Below are 16,274 nucleotides of genomic sequence, written 5' to 3' on the forward strand. Positions count from 1 at the left end.
CCTCATCACACAAGTAAATACTGAAGGTAGCTTTGTACAGGGTGGTGTCTAAGGGTTGAAAGGGCAGCGTGCTCAAGCTGAAATGAAACCTGCTGTTGGTTTTGCTTTCTGGAGAGACTGCTTTCCTACCTTCAGCTTTCAGATTACCACAGAACTGAAAAGCAAAGCAGAGGCAAATTCTCCTTGACTTGGGAAATCCTTCAAAACTGAAGCAAACCCATCTGAAAGGCAGACTTTGTCAGCTGCCCTATTTTTAGGATTGACTCCTACAGGTCCTTCCTTCTATGATAGCAGTTTTGCCTGAGCAATGACTAGAGACTGCAGGATTTAGGCTTTTAATAAAGCAATTGTGTAATTAAAAATAAATGGGTCTCTAGTGTCACTATTTAAAAAAAAAATAAAACTTAGATCAAATAAGGCATTTCTTTCTTTTTGGTTTAGTCTGCTTGGATCATGCAGAGCTTTAATGACGCAGTCACAAATGTTGTATTTAAAAGGCCTCTTAGTTGCTGAGAGGAGCCCCAGGAGAGGGCTATTAACTGGCCAAATTAGGCTATTTATTTTTGTGAGTTTTGCAAGTTTGAAAAAGAGAGGCACATTTTCACTTAGGAGAGTGATATTTCAAATAGGTCACAGGAAACTCTGGCAGGTGGGGAGCAAAGCAGAGCGTCAGTAGGAAAACATTAACCAGAGACATTTTGCAAGTGCAAGTCGATATTTGGGTTCCTAATGGCTTCTGAAGTCCATTCAAAAATCTTTCAATGGATGTAAAATAGGGGCAAGATACTGCAGCTGTGCAGGAGCCCTGGCCTAATCCTGAAAGCCTTTACATGGGCAGAGCTGTGGCTGCGGGTGCTGCTGTGAGAGGACCCAGTGTTGTCAGCAAAGCAGTATGTGTTTGAAGGATGTGGGCTCTACCTGTTGGCTAGGAAATAGCCGGTGCTTGCACAGAACGCCAGTCAGCACTGGAATTTTGTTGCACCTTTCTCTCCTCCAGCTTGGATTTAAATTCTTCAGAGAATCGATAATTTTCATTTTCCTCTCACATAATCACAGCCCAGAGCAAATCAGGAGCAATTTCACTAAAGCGCACAACGTATGCATGACTTCAGAAACAGGCCCAACTCTGTTTCTGTACATTGGGCCAGTTTGAGAAGGTTCCTCTGCACTGCCTTAACAGGAGTGGCACTCTTGCCAGTTTGGTGTTATTTCCTCCTTTTCACATTTGCAAATAGAATTAATTAACTTAAAGTCTGCTCACGAAAGATTCAAGTGAATCTTTTTCTAAGGGACTGGCCTGTCTCCCATTGACTTCAGCAGCTCTGGATGAAGCAGCTCAGGAGCTGATGAAGCCCATGGGGCAAGAGCTGCCACTTGGGCCTGTCCCTTCTCCAGCAGGGCTGCAACGAGCACCATTGTGTTTACACCTGATGGGAAGGCTTTGAAGCATCATGATCAATATGAGAAATCATGTAATAAGCTAATAAAAGTGGGGTTCCTAGAAAGTAATTTCTAATGGATTCCTCTCAATGAATTGTAAATCCTTACCAGTCACACAAGTCAGAAAACAAAATGAAAGTTGAACAAGAAGTAACGATGTGCCCATTAGAGCAGTCTTTCTCTTCCACAAATTTTTTCATATATAAACCAATTAACTCAGGTATGTTTGAAGCTCTCAGCCGCCATTATTTGTCACACCAGCACTTAGGTCAATGAGAAACAAACCTCTGTCGAACACCTTTGTCAAAGAACTGTAGAGGGCCGGGCTGTCAGTACCCCATTCTCCTCCAGAAGCTGGGTTGTCAAGTGCAGCTGTAAACCCTTTGTGTCCAATGCTTCCACAGTACCACAGGATTTAGTCTTCCAGTAATTGTTGTTCTCCATCCTGCTAACATTAAACAACCCACCACTTATAAAACCTGACTGAAACCAGGAGGGATTTCTGGCATCGCAAGACTGTGGACCAGACTGCAATCACTACTGTGTACTCAACAAGAGAAAAACAGAGGTAGAGAGAGTCCCCTCAGCCATGCCGCAGAAGAAAGCCTGCTTTGACCTACGTCACTGGTGGCATGTGAGAGGGCAGGCATTCAGGCATACCCTGTTTTGCAGGAGCTGGGAGGGAATTTATAGGGAAAGGGAAAGGACAAACACTTTGCTTGTCCGCTTAGCATGAAAGGAGCTATAAATACTGTGATACTTTCCTCCAGGAACTCAGGACAACCTCTGCTCTAACTCATACGACACGCTGTCCCTTTGGACTTTTTACTGAAGCTATTCAGGTTGCTGGTCACTAGCTCAGCTGGCTGAATTGTTTGTTATCTCCATTAAAGATATCCTAGCAGGAGCATTCCTTTTCAAGAGGACCCCAAAACAGGCTCTCTGTCTCAGAAGACCCGCTGAAGCTCCAGCTTCACATACCGTGCAGTTGTACAGCACTCTTCTCCAGCTGGACCTTGTGTCTGCAGTAACGCCTCCAGGTCTGCTTTGCATATTAGCTCAGCCTGGTCTTTTTTATTTATTTAGCAAATAAAACTTTGATGTTGCTCTTGTAGAAATACAATTTTGCAATGCAATAACAAGACCTCAATATTAGTCAAGAGCATTTCTCAAGTCCCCTCAAACGACCGGTGTAAAAGAAGTAGCAGATGGCAAAGGGCACAAAATAAGTGGAACCCTTAGGAGAAGTTAACTGTAACAGAAAGAAAAGGATGAGGATGATCTGGGAGGCACCAGCAACCACTCTTTCACCGGGACCTTGCGGCTCATAACACGTCATGTATAATGTATGCAAGGCTACCACTTAACTGAATACAGGTCCAAGTCTGCTGAGACGCAAATAATTCACCTTTTTTTTCCATAAGTGGGCACAAAGCAAACCATGCAACAGAGCTGTCTGGGGACACAGGACTGTTTTTTGGTTTATGCACCTGTATAAACAAAAAAGCGGTCATTGTTTTAATGGTTTCAGCAGCAATTCCATGGGTTTTATCCCTTGCAGGAGCAGAGGAGGCTCCCCACACCGGTGTCAGGGCAGCAGCCATGTTGCTGCATGGTGAGCAGCAGGCCCCAGCCCACGCCACTCACAAGATGGCGGCTCCCGCCCCACCACCGTCTGAGAGTGGCTGGACCAGGCACCTTCGCCTTCCCTGCTGAAGTGCGAAGACGCCAATTCATGGTTGTGTTGCTGGCGGTGCCCCCTCAGAAACCTCTCTTTGGCCTGTTTTCTTTTTGTCTCTGTTTCCCCATTCAGGAAAAAGCTTCTGTCACAACAGCTGCTGATTCATTTTCTGACTTGTTGCCGAGCGTGCCAGACATAACATTCATTTGCTGCCAAAGTGGTAAAAACAATGACTTGCCAGCTCGTTTTTCTTCAGTTGATTATGTTTGGCTGGGGGAGGGGAGGGGGGAAAGCATAATTAAAATTAGGTAAGGAGAAGAATAAATCCAGTGAGATGCAGAGAATAAGGCTCTATGCGGCATAAGAGGGAGAGAGCATCTCCGCGGGTGAGGTGACACTCGTCATCAGACAAAGCGAAACAGAGGTGTCCCTGGGAAGGGTGAGGGACATTTACTTCTATTCATGAACATCTCCTTTCTCATTGTGCTTTCTGCCATTCAGATGATTCCTGAGGCAGTAACTTGGATTTGACACGATATGATGTCTTGCAGATAGAGAGGAGCAAAGCTGCCTACATACAGCTCTGATAGGGGCAGACAATTGGCTTTGATCTTCCCCACCTTTCTTCTGGAATGAAGGAGTTGCATCCTGGACATCTATTTGCTTCTTAAAACATCCACTAACAATTTGCCTGGTAGCTAGGTCCTGCATCCACATCCATCCCAAGTTCTGGAGGTGCTGGGGACAATGGTGATCCAACTGAGAGTTTGGATTACCTCTTAGAGGGAGGTAGATGTTGGAAACAAAAGGGCCAAGTCTGGACATGATGAGCGAAGGCTGACCTGTTAGACTCTTCAGCATTTTTCTCAGTATTTGACAGGATGCTTTGGACATATGGGAATGAAACTGATCCATATTCCCTGACCTCAGTCATTTGCCATAGGTCATATTTAGAAATAGCTCACCAGGTCACTAACTCTTGTGGCAGACATCCAAGTGACACTTAGATGCCAAGAAAACAATGGCACATGTAGCCTGACCACAGTAATGTTCTACAGATGTTTAGCAGCAAATTAATTCCCTATCAGACTGGTCGATCTGCAGCCAAGACAGAAGAAACAGCACCCTGGTCCAGTTCTGCTAGCCAAAATGGATGGAAAAAACATTTTAACCTGCTTATTTCATTTCTATAATCCTCCTATTAGGAAATAGTATAGCTAGTATAGCACAGAGAAGTGTTTATCACCTACTGGAAAGCTTTTAGCTCCACTGTCTTCAGAAATGGCCAAAGTAAGCTGCTGTCCTTCTCCAATTAATTCATTACCATAGGGTTCGTTTCAGCTCTTATTTGGAAGAGGAAAGGGTGTCAATCACGTCAAGGAAATGCGGAAGAGTCGTGGTAACCTGTTGCAAGGTTCCAGCTATGGAAGGATCATCCAAAGCCATTATCAAAGCACTGCTATTATCATCATGTCTAATGATAAAAGAGGCTATGTCATTGAGAGCACTAGAGGCTACTGAAGAGAATTTGAAGGGAGCTGAAGAATAGTCATTCCCAAAGTCTCTAGCTAGCTGTGTAGTGAAATAATATGATTTAAATCAGGGTCTCGTCAAAGGCTACTGATCTAATGTCCAGTAACCAATCCAGACACATAAGGATGAAATGCCTTACCTTCGTGCTGAGGAAGCTCTTGCATTCTCTGCTTTAGAATGTTATTTGCTCTCCTTACTTGAGGGGAATACAAAGAATGGCTATTTGGGAATGCAAAATATAACATCAAGAAATTGTTCTTGCTCACCAGAGAAAATGAAATGGACACTCAAGAATCTCTTGAGCAGGAATGAAGGATTTTCAAAAATCCCAAATGAGGCACCTAGTTACCTCCAACAAGGTATTGAAAAATACTATCTGGCTCCTTGGAATATTTTTGGAAATCCATTTCATTATTTCAACTTCTATTCAGAGCCTGAAGGGAATATTTTTTCCACTATCCATTCAAAGAACTGTGAAGAAGAGGAGAGAGCTCCTCGTTTCTCTATTCTTCTCTGTGCTACATAACTTACTACTCTTTTCTTGACTTGATTTACCTGTAAAATTTCACAAGGAATTGTACGCACTGTCCCTTGTATGACATTGCTAAATTAATTTGCTCTAGCAAAATATTAGTATTTTAAGAAAATCTCCAGCTGAACCAACCATGTTATGACAACACCCCCAAAGAAAGATTTCTCCCTCCAGATACCTTTTGATGATTCAGTTCCTACGGAGTGCAATACTGTACTAAAGATGCAATACTCATGCTGTGAATTAACATATCTGACCATCCAAAGACACCCTGATTTTCTTGGCTTCAGCTGGACCTATAGTTTCTCAGCACTTTTACATATTAAGCCTAGAAACTAACACATTAAATTGTATTGCTATATAAGAACCTTCATTTCCAGGCTTTTATCTGCAGGAATGATATTGCCATTCTATACCCTAAACCTGTTTTTGTAATACTATGGTTCATCAGAAGTTTTTATGCTAATACCAAAACAGAAATAATACACATGTGATTCATAATAATCTAACTGAATGGCTGCACTGAATGTATTATAAGAAATTCTGGTTAGGAAAAAAACTCATTAAAGGAATAGTGACTACTATTATCCCACTGCATATATTGTTCTACTGGAAAGTTTCCTTGAGTATTTACTTTAATTAGCAATTTGATATTTTGAAATAGTGGAATCTCCACCACACACAATTTGTAGAACAGACTTGGCTGGCAACACAGAGGAAAACAAGCAATCTTTTCAGAGTTTGCATCTCTAGGGCATATCTTGTCATTTACCAGCTATTCAGCTGCTGAATATATGTGTATAACACAGTGACACTGTTCTTGTGGGATTCTGATTTTTAAAAGTTACACAGATAAATAGCATTTTTTTACTGGAAAAGAATATATTGTCATTTTTTTTTTTTTGAGAAAATCCTCATAAAAATATTTGCATAACTTTGGGCTATTCAGATAGAAGGTGTTTGACCCCAGCTGTATTCTAGTGAATGAGTCATTTATGTAGGAGCTCATTGCACAGAACGTATGGTATTTTATCTTTGCTGGTGTTCTGCCAAATACAGTCTGTAGCAATTTTTCCCCTTTGCCACATTTGCCGCTTGATATCCTTTAAAATACACCAGCTCCAAGTGTGAGAAAGCAAACCAGACTTTGGGCTGCTCTGGCCGGGGGCTCTTTGTGCACATAGTGCTGTGCTGGCCCTGCTGGAGAACATGCGTTCCAGATCTGGGATATCCTCACACCGAATCCTTTAAATCAATGTTGATTTAAACTTCACTTGAGTCTGCAGGGAATTGCAAAAGCCTCAGAGCGTGCAGAGAAACAAACAGGAGCTGCCCCGAAGCAGAGGCACCAGCTTCCATTTCCCTCAGACTTCCTCAGCTCTGTACCTGCAGGGGAAGCCGGGAGGAAGGGAGGACATTTCTGCCATAACTGTAACTCCATTACAGCTAACCTCCAGGTGTCACTTAAGTGGTATTTTGGCAAGATATATTTCTACCCACAATGGCAGGGAACATGATTATTTCATTAAATTATTGAGGCACTGCACGGCCAAACCCGCTATTACACTAGGTTTGATGTGAAGCGGTAAGTGAGAGGTCAAGCTCTCCCAACACTGATCTCCCGGGGGAGAAGAGATAAGGTGGAACACAATGATTTCCACACTCCCACATGTGCAGATAAGATCTGAATGAGCAGCCTCAGACATAGGCTGCTTTCCTAAACATTTCTTATAGCTTACACTGGAAACCCTCGTACCTCTTTACATTGATTCACGTAATTACAGTTTACACAAGAAATTCAGAGCAAGATCTCCTCCCACGAAATTTCCTCTCACCTGCACTCCTTTCATCACCAGAGATGACTGTCTGTCAGCAGTACCTCTGCTGCTGAGAGAATTCACATGCAGCTCAGCTCAGCTGCCAAGGCAGGTGAGAATATTCCCCCGCGTGCAACCTTCTAAAACGCTCTCCCATGACTGTGCGTGGCATGAAGGTCTGCATTAGGAACTGTTTGTTCAGGACATACTTCTAGTCCTGGTGTCTTCTCTCTGTCACACAAGGGATTGTTTTTACGAGGGCTGCTCCAAAAGTAATGCCTCCTATTTTACTCTGTTGGCCCATGGCGTCAGGGGTGGATGTTGGTGGGATGGCAGTAGAGGTGGAACCTTCCCACCAAGTCCCATTACACTGTGTGACAGATGGCAGCAGAGGGGCACTCTGACAGAGTGGTGTATGATATGGAAGTGCGTATGGAGCAAAAGAGTGCCACTGAATACCCCTGTGCAGAAAAAATGTGCCCATTGTCATTCACTGATGCTTGGTGAATGTTGATGGAAACCAAACAGTGGATGTGAGTGCAGTGAGGGCTGGGAGGGGCATTTCAGCAGTGGTGATGGTGATAGTGGTGGATCTGCTCGTGCAGATTTGTATGAGCATGACATGCAGGCTCTTGTTGATCGCTGGTGAAAATGCACATCTAATGGTGGTGGCTATGTTGAAAAATAGCATTTTGTTGCTGAGAATTTGCTCTATCAAACCGTGTTATTGTGCACTTTGTGTCTGTTGTGGTTTCCATGGAAATAAATAGGAGGCATTACTTTTGGAGTGACCTACATACAACAGACAAGCTCCTCCACTGGGAGGTTGCTTACCAGTTTCCCAGGAAATGCTTGCTCTGATGGTGAATGCAGACACGATGCTGCCCAATAAATCTCTGCCATCTCAGCTTCCTCTTCTCCATCACAGGAGGATCCCTCTCCTTTACTCCTTTCCTCCCACGTGGAGCAGAAACATGATATCACAGCTAAACTGACCCCAGGTACATACTGAGTACAGGCAAGATGGAACTTTCAAAGTCACTAGTTAATTTGTCTTTCAAAAGCAGATTATTTCTGATGCAAAACACTTGCTCCCTTCCCTCAGATCAGAAGGCTGGGGTTTATAAGCTGCTCCACATGGCTGTCCCTGAGAGTGACCCAAACATTTACACTGACACATATGCCTGTGCTATAGGCAGAGTTAAAAGCACCGCTGTAATTACAGTTGACTTATTGTATAACTGTTATTGTTGCTCATAACTTCATCTATAATTAATTGTTTGGGCTGAAAATTTCCTCAGCTGGGTTTGGCCTCAGGCTAAACCTTTTCATTTCAGCTGAAATGGCTCAAGTCTTTCCCAAAAATATGACTGAGGAAAAAAATTCTTGTTTTCCCCTGCTAAAAGGACTTTTTTGTCATTTACTGAAATCCCCTCATACTCCACACTTCTAAAAGCATTACCTTGAAGCACTGGCAGACTTGGCTGCTGTGAAATACATATCTTCCCATATTCCCAAGGGAAAAAAAGTGATCAGAATTTGGCTGTTTTCAGACTCCTTCCCTCTCTCTCTCTATATATATATGTTTATATATATATATACACATACACACACAAACATATGTATGTACCCGTATTTGCTATTAACACATGTGCAGCAGCAATCCAGCAGCCACTGTGATGCCCCTGGTTCCGAGCAAGCTCCATCGCTGCTGTGCCAGGCGCTCTGTGACAACATGTGGCACCTGGCAGGGCCTGGGATACTCCTGTAGCTGCAAACGTTCCCTCCCACTGCAGGGCCTGCAGTACCTGGCCAGAAGAGAGCTAGGAGACAGTTTAAGCTGAGCTCTCAGCACATATATCCAACCCTTGAACAAAGAGATGAAGCTGGCTGGACTTTATTGCAGAGAGAGCAAGGCATGGCAGGAGGTCAGAGGAATGAGACGGTAATAACCAAGCACGGAGAGAATCTAAAGAGAGAGGAAAGTCTTTTAATTTAGGTGAACAAATCCTGCACTCAACTGAACTCTGCTGATCTCTTCCTTGCACTCCTCTGTGATGTATGGGGCACTTAGCCCAAGGCTTTCACTAATGCACTTCCAGTTCTGCCAAACATCCTCCTTCCTGCGTAAGGACTGCATGTGGAAAGCTGCTTCGTGCTGGAGTCGCTGAGAGCTGAGCTTGGAGCTGTGGCGTCTAACATCCTTCTATGGACTCTGGAAAGTGAGGTATCCATAAGGGTGTAAACCTCGCGGGCTCCCTCTGTGCCCCACCTCCCCTGTGAGGATATGGACGCTGCATGTCACTGAGCACCAGGGCAGTAGCTACTCAAAGGAGCCTGTGATAAGCCTACCTCCTGAGCAAGGTCTGAACCGCGCAACGAAGGTGATGCTGGCTGCACACAGAGCAGCGATGGCAAAATATCAGAGTTGTCACTAAACAGCCGCTGTCTACTCCCATTACCCAAAGAGAGAGAGGTGGAGAAAATGATTTTGTGATCTTTCATTAGAAAGAGCACATCAGTACACAGCTCAAAGGGCCTGAGTGCAACCTGTGTGAGCACCTTCTCCTGGCATCTCCTTCCTGGGGAATATTGGAACTTGCCATGTCACAGCAGGAGGAAGATGTTGCTGCGGCCCTGCAGAGCAGGCATGCACACAGACACCTCCTGTCACGCAGGGAGCACGTGTCTTGCTACAGAACACAGACTCAAGCAACAAGAGAGAGGAAGTCTTGGAAAACCAGAACAAAAGCCCACAAACTACGTTACTAAAATAGACACTGACTCAGTGGAGTCCAGAGAAGTCATAAAGAAAGAAGAAAACTCTGCACTTAACTGCCCAACCAACTCAGCTAACTTGGAAAGAGAAGTGTGCCCAGTCCAATACCAAAATTAAGGCACTTGGTGACAGCTCTCACTGCTCCATGAGCGTGAGTCAGTACAAGTGAAAATGGTGCACAAATGAGCACCAGAAGCAACAGAATTGCTGTGGTATTTACAAGGCAAAAAAAACCCTTCCCTCACAAGTGTAAATATTACACAGAATCCATCCCCTTGCAGCACAGACTGGGGCTTTGATGTAGCAAACGCTCCCACCAGGGACAGCGCTGGCTCGGCGGGTGATGGGGATGGCAGGTGCTGTATGTGGAAAGCAGCAGGCTCCGTGCAGAGCTGTCCTAAGGAGTCACAGCAGGCAGAAACCTGCTGGGCTGCATGCAGCACCTTATAGTCCTGACTCGACCAGCAGCGAGGGGCCCAGCATGGACCAGGCTGCAGCGAGATGCCGAGGAGGGCAGAGCCGTGGGGAGCACGGCTCCAACACCTGCATGGCACTGCCAGCCCCCCAGCCCAGCTGAGCGGCCTCTGCGCTGCCAGCCATGGGACAGCTCAGACACGTGGATCCAGGCTGGCAGCGCCCTGCACAGGGCCGAGTGGGTGGCATTCTGGGGTCCCTCCCTCCCTTGGAGCAGCAATAGCGCACAGTGTCTTTCTGCAGCCTCTCCCAGGTTGGCCCATCAGCTCATGGCACGGCACAGGGCTGAGCCGTCTGAGCAGGTCTTGTTTCTTCCCACCCGTCTTCCCCTCAGCTGTAAAACAGCAGTAACAATATTTACACTTCTATACAGTTGGCTCAGGACTGGGGAATGAGAACCCAATTATCACCAGCGCTGCTCCCCAGGGCACAGCTCATGGCCTGGCTGGGACGGGAACATAACAGCGCTCCAACGACAGGCTGAGAGAAGCAGCTTCCCGACCACGTACCAACTCACCCACAGTGACTTAGCACAACATTTTCTGCACGGTTTCCAAGTGGGCTGACTGAAGGTGCCTTCCCGTCCAGCTGCCAAGCGCCGCTGGCTCCGCAGTGTCACACACACTCGTGTACAGCAGGAAAACCATTTCTAAACAATAAAATTGGCTTTCGGGACCTCACCCCTCCCCTGGGTCCCTCTAACAACTTTTGTGGGTTCACACCACATTGTGTCACTCTCTGAGAGTTTTTTTCCCGGTGTTGTGTGAAAGGCCGGAGCACAGCAGGAGAAATTAATTAACTGAGCAGACAGCAATTCCGCCATCAAATGAACAGAATGAAAGAGTAACAGAGACTTACACTTACAGTCACCCCTAAGTGTTTCACATGACAACAGTAAGGAAAACACAATCCAGGTTTAATGTGGATAATATTCCAAAATCTGCAGCACTCACTAACTTCTCAATGGAAATAGAACCTTTGACATCAGAGGGAATGCTCTCTGGGCACAGAGTGAGGTTACTGCACTGCTGTCTGGCAATAAGGGGCTGTGCTGATGGGCAGGCCTCTGGTACCAAGATCACACCTGCTCAAGCAATGGCACGATGGGGGAACAGGCGTACGTGGGAGCTGATGATGCACAGAGGACAAAACTGAGGTCACACAGTGCTAGATCTGGATACATCCGTGCACACACATGCATGCTGTGCAGCACAGGGGCTCTCCTCGCTGTCAGCACAGCTCACACCTGTGGTCACCTTGTGCCCCACGTGTCAGATGCTCTGCGGGGCGCGGATGCTCTCGTCGTGTGTGTTCCCAGGGCACACATCCCGCTCTTCTGCAGGTCCATAGTGTTGCACCTAAAGTCAGTGAAGTGCTAAAGGCTATAGGGGGCGGGGGGGAGGGCGGGGCAGGGAAGGGCGTAGAAAAAGCATTATGATTGCAGCAACAGTGAGAGGGAAAGGAAAAGAGTTAAACTAAAGACAGGAAAAAAATTCAAAGCTGTATGAGTGTAAAATGCAATCACTTCAAGCATGTGTCAAAACAGTGTCAGATCTTTTTCTGTTCATTAAGTCAGCATTTAAACACCCACCAGCTCCTCTCGTTGCTCGCCCGGGGCTCAGCTCTGTGCACACTGTCTGCGGGTGGGACAGCGGCAGCGCGGGGAGCAGCTCCCATTGCCGTGGGGCCGGGGCTGGGAGATCGTCCTGTTTTCAGGTGATGCATAGTAGCACTCTGTGCATGCTCACCGTGGACTTATAAAATACAATGCCCCCACAGTTCAGAGTTAGGACCATCACACTTGTACCTATGCAGGTAATGTGGAGTGTGCAGCCAGCACCAGACACCGCCTCCAGCACTCGCTGGATCTTGCTCCCTTGCCCTGCTAGCAGTGTTACAGCACCAGACAAATGACGGCTTTTCCAGAGGGTGTAGAAGCTGTTACAAAATATAACGTAAAATCACTGCCAAGTTACAAAATGTTATGGGAGGTATGAAAAAAAATAATAAAACACCACTGTAGGAACGACCTCAAACTCTTTAGATTCAATACACTTTGGTTTCCTTCTTTTAAAATAACTTCTATTCACTTCATGGAACTTTTCTATTAAAAGCAGAATGACAGGTAAGCCAGCAAATCCTTCCAGAAAAGGGGTGACGCTGTACAAGGCGGAGGGTGTATGAGGCTGGGAGCACAGTCATTTCCTAGGGCTGCATTTAGATGACAGTCTCTCCATTTTTTTGAGGTTTTGGCCTCAAAGCCCTCCCCAGGGGATGTGCTCAATTCAGCTATGTTAAAGGTCTCCTTTAGGTTCAGAAGGACACAGCCTTCCTGCTTCCCAAGTGCCAGCGGTCAGGTTGTGCCAACAGAACCGCCTTCCCCCCCTCTAGTGCCCTCTGCACCAACCCACCCACCTGCCCCGTGGGTCACCCAGTGTCCCACGCGAGGGAGAGGACAAGCCAGCACCTTGGCTGCTGGCGTTCCGTGTCTGCCCAAACTTCCTGGCCCAAATAAGGCCACATTATGCCCTGTTTTATTGTGGCAAGTAATGCTGCACTCTCTCAGCAACAGGAACCAAGGTTTTGGTGAAAGCAAGTTTGTTCGTCTGAGGTTTTTTTTTTTTTCTCCTCCTTTAAAAAGTAAAATAAAATCTGTTAGTAACTATGAGCATTCCTTGCCAGTCCTCAGTCAGCCAAAAAACACATGGGGTCTTTCTGAAAAAGCTCCGTTCTGTGCATGAAGTTATTAACTGCTGGGAAAGGCGGAGAGTTCTTTCGCAGCTGTTCACTGGCCGCTGGACGTCACCTCGCACTCTGTCACCCCTCTGCGTTCTGCAGACTGCTGGAGTCTGAGAAAAAGCGGAGAGCTTGGCCAGAGCAGTTATGCTGCTTCTCGAGACGTGTTTTCTTTGGGTCCGGCCCCAGGTTCTCAGCCAGCACTGTTAGTCCCTTGTGGAAAATTAAAAAAAAAAAAAAAAAAAGAAAACAGCAGGTTGTGCTGCTTTTCAGGAACCCAGAGGATAAACAGGAGTCTCTATTGCGCTGGCGAATGATGCGAGCTGACCACAGCGCCGAGGTGTCCCTCCACGTGAGTCACTGAGGAAGCGAGGCCCGGCCTTGCTGCCAGCCCGCAGCCCTGTGCCCCGGCCCCACACCCAGCTAGGGACGGGCTGCTGGCTGCAGGATGCGTCCTGTGTGCCCCACACAGGGACAGCACCGTCTGGGCCGGGTCCCGTTGGTGACACCTGGGTGCACCCGCGCCGCGGCCTTGGCGGCTCCTGGGAACATTTTGTCAGGCCCACGGGCTGTCCCAGCAGGCCGGTGACCAGCAGGTGCACGCAGACCTGCGCTAAGCAACTGGCTAACATATCAGGTGAGGCCAGAATTATTTTTCCCTCTTTAATTTATGATTCAACATTTTTATTCTAAAACTGTACCCTGATGCTCAGGGACCGGCAGGTGCCCTCCATCAGCACATACCCCACACCCAGCGGCCCTGGCCCACCTCAGCACAGTGCACCCCACACCACATCCCCCCAGCTGCCCTGCTCTTCCCTTGGACATGGGGCAGAGCCACCCCCCAGACCCAGCCCTCGAGCAGGGGCAGCCAGGTTGGCAACCAGAGCAGATGCCCCCGGGAGACCATCCCAAATAAATATGCTCTCAGAGAACTGCCATCCCAGCACTACTCACGCTTCTCCAATGCTAAAGCATTTGGTTTACACAGGGTGAGGACATTTGCAGCAGCAGTTCTGCACAATAGGGAATATTCATAACCACTCTGAGCACCTTCTGGAGGAGCCTGGGGCCGCTCTACCAGCAGGAGATCCCTTAGGGTGGGACTCAGAGCACTGCAGCTTGCCATCTGCCTCTCACCTCTTGGTACAGCTTTGGTCTGGGCATCTCCTGCAGGCAGAGCAGTGACAAAACAAGCGGTACTGACAGCCCCACATGCCCACTCTGCAGAGAGCCAGGCTGGAGGCAGCTGACCCCGAACTAGCAAATGTTTATTGAAAAAAATGTTGTATTTCACAGAATCATAGAATTGTTGGAAGGGACCTTTAAAGGCCACCTAGTCAAGCTCCTTTGCAATGACCAGGGACACCCACAGCTCCACCAGGTGCTCAGAGCCCCTTCCAGCCTGACCTTGGATGTCTACAGGGATGGGGCACCACCACCTCTCTGGGTGAGAGGTGGCCTCTGTCAGTGCCTCGTCACCCTTAGTGTAAAAGAGTTTTTCCTTATATCCAATCTAAATCTCCTTTCTTTAGTTTGAAACCATTTCCCCTTGTCCTGTCACCACACATCCTGCTCAAGAGTCTGTCCCCTTCCTTCTCACAGCCCCTCTAGATACTGACAGGCCGCTCTCAGCTCTCCCCGCAGCCTTCCCTTCTCCATGCTGCACAGCCCCAGCTCTCAGCCTGTCCTCGCAGGGAGCTGTTCCATCCCTCGCACCATTTTTGTGCCCCTCCTCTGGACGCGCTCCAGCAGCTCCGTGTCTCTCCTGTGCTGAGCACTCCCCATCTGGACGCAGCGCTCCAGGTGAGGTCTCACGGCGCAGAGCAGAGGGGCAGATCCCCTCCCTGGCTCTGCTGGCCGCGCTGCTTTGGATGCACCCAGGATCCGGTTGGCTTTCTGGGCTGCGAGGGCACAGTGCTGGCTCATGCCCAGCTGCTATCCACCAGTACCCCCACGTCCTGTTCAGCAGGGCTGTGCTTTCTCTTTTCATCCCTCAGCTTGTCCTGATAGGGGGGGTTGCCATGACCCAGGTGCCAGACCTTGAACTTTACTTTGTAGAACCTCATGAGGTTCTCCTGGGCCCACTGCTCAGCCTGCCTGGGTCTCTCTGGGTGGCATCCTGTTCCTCAGGCGTGTTGGCTGCACCCCATAGCATGGTGTCATCTGGAAACTGCTGAGGGTGTGCTCTATCCCACTATCACCGATCTCCATCTGGACATTGAGCCGTTGACCACCACTCTCTGGGTACAATCCCGTAACCAGTTCCTCATCCATCAAACAGTCCACCCATCAAATCCGTATCTTTCCAGTTTGGAGAGAAGGATGTCATGGGGGACTGTGTCAAAGACCTTACTGAAGTCCTGGTAGGTGACATCAGTGGCTCTTCCCTTGTCCACTGATGCAGTTTGCTGTTAGGTTGGCCAGGCAGGACCCAAGCTTGGTGAAGCCCTGCTAGCTGTCCCTATCATCTTCCACTCTTCCACGTGCCTTATTTGGAACAGTATCCTAAAGCAACAGTGTTTCAGACGGGAGTCCGACACCAGTGGAAATGTAATTCTGCCTGTGAAATAGCTCCTTTAAAATTGTGTATGGTATTTTCACTTTCCATTACCAATAACTGCAGCGGGGCTGTGCATTGCCACACGACAGCTCGTCCTGCTTTTAAAACAGCAGCAGTGAAATTGGTGCTTGTTATGTGTCCATCACTTACCAAGGGCCTGGGGTCTGCGTGGGGCTTCCGCATCTAACAAGTTGCACGTTCTGCACCTTAGGAGGTGCTATTTGTGTACGTTTGGCAAGGGACAGATTCTGAATCGGATTTTTGCTTGCCCCAGAAGTTATTTTCCCTGCCGAACATTTCCCCTTCCCTTTAAACATATTTTTGCTCGGAGAGCAAAGCACGCTGAAAGGACAGGACTCCCGAGGCAGCACGAAGAGCTGGGCAGTGCCCGTTACGGCACCGTGGGACGGAGTACCGTCCCCCCGCGGGTCCCCGTGCTCGCTGCCGGTGCCCTCGCAAGGATGCCAGCGTCAGGCCGGCTCAGAAAGAACCGAGAGCCCGCGGCCTGCCCGAGGTTGGAGGAACGAACGCATCGAGCTTCAGGGCGAGGCGGCCGCGTTCTGCCAATGACACGCGATGTCTGTAACGTAATGTCATTGCGGACGGACACCCCCGTCGGTGCGAGCCGCGGCTCTCACGGCCGCGAGCCGCGGCAGCCACTGCCGGGCTCCCAGTCCGGCTCCGAACGGCGCAGCCCCGCGCCCGGCAGCGCCCCGAGC

This window comes from Numida meleagris, chromosome 8 (assembly GCF_002078875.1).
Source record: "Numida meleagris isolate 19003 breed g44 Domestic line chromosome 8, NumMel1.0, whole genome shotgun sequence".
NCBI lineage: Eukaryota > Metazoa > Chordata > Aves > Galliformes > Numididae > Numida > Numida meleagris.